The 1,061-nt window shown below is 51.6% G+C and overlaps 1 long non-coding RNA gene across 1 annotated transcript; it reads right to left on the bottom strand.

The window, feature by feature from the left end:
* Positions 1-23: 23 nt before the first annotated feature.
* On the bottom strand, positions 24-1,055 carry LOC102239008. Its single transcript, XR_314071.2, has 3 exons — positions 836-1,055; positions 607-695; positions 24-217 (listed from the first exon to the last, which is right to left on the bottom strand). It is a non-coding gene; the product is annotated as an uncharacterized LOC102239008 (long non-coding RNA).
* Positions 1,056-1,061: the final 6 nt, after the last annotated feature.

Raw genomic sequence — 1,061 nt, 5'->3', positions numbered from 1 at the left:
CATTTCCGCATTTCCGACAAAAACAAAACCCTCCACTTATTAAAACAGTACACGGAGTGCAGCAAATCGCCGGAGGAAGGTCTGTGGTCCTGAGGGCCGGGAGTGGCGGGAGGTCACAATCTGCTTCCTCTGGTCCAGGGGTCACTGAGGAACAGGGCCGCCACGGAGAAGAAGGCCAGCAGCAGGCCCTTGGCCACACACCGAGCGTAAGGCTCCCCTGCAAGACAGTGAATCTAGTAAGCCAGGCTCTTCCTGCTCAACTTGCTTGTAATTATTGAGATAGAAATCAGCCAAACCATTAACAAAGGTCTTTTTTTAAAATTGATTTTGAGAGAGAGAGAGAGAAGAAGGGAAAGGGAGAGAGAGAGAAACATTGAAGTGAGAGCAAAACATCCATCAGGGGACTGAGCCCGCCAGCCGGGCAGGTGCCTGACCGGGAATCGAGCCGGCAACCTCTCGGCGCTCAGGACGCCGCCCAGCCAACCGAGCCACACTGGCCAGGGCCATAGCCATCATTTTTAAGTGGCAACATGATCGGTACATTTTCTTTTTAAAATTGTACACAGGACATAACAATACCCATTCCGGAAACCGGCTGTGCCCTACCTTGGTAATACCGGGTCCAGGGATACAGAAGCTGTGGCCAACACACATCGTTTCTGTTACAATCATACTCTGTGAAATTGATCTGGAATCTAGAAAACATTTTAGAAGATTACAGTAGCTGCCACAAAGCATCCTTTTGGTGAGAAGTATCGAAAGTTAAAGAAATACATTTACTTTCAAAGATCTATATTTTTCTTCCTAAAAAATACCAACCAGGTCAGGGACCTACCTGGTCAGGGGCCGGGGGAGCCGGGCAGGGACCTGAATGAACTGGACGGAGGCGCTGAGGGGGAAGAGGCCGACCTGCTCACACGTCAGCCCGCACTGGGGCCGCCAGGTCACCGAGGAGACCCTGTAGGAGAGGTGGCACAGGTAGCACGCCGGCTCACTCCCAGTCACCTGAGGACTTCAGGCAGCTGACAACAACATAACCCAGGAGTCTCTCAAAGACCTTA

This window comes from Myotis brandtii, unplaced genomic scaffold (genome assembly GCF_000412655.1).
Source record: "Myotis brandtii unplaced genomic scaffold, ASM41265v1 scaffold44028, whole genome shotgun sequence".
Lineage (NCBI taxonomy): Eukaryota > Metazoa > Chordata > Mammalia > Chiroptera > Vespertilionidae > Myotis > Myotis brandtii.
The sequence above is the reverse complement of the archived record's forward strand: the minus strand, read 5'-3'. Positions and strand labels throughout refer to the sequence as shown.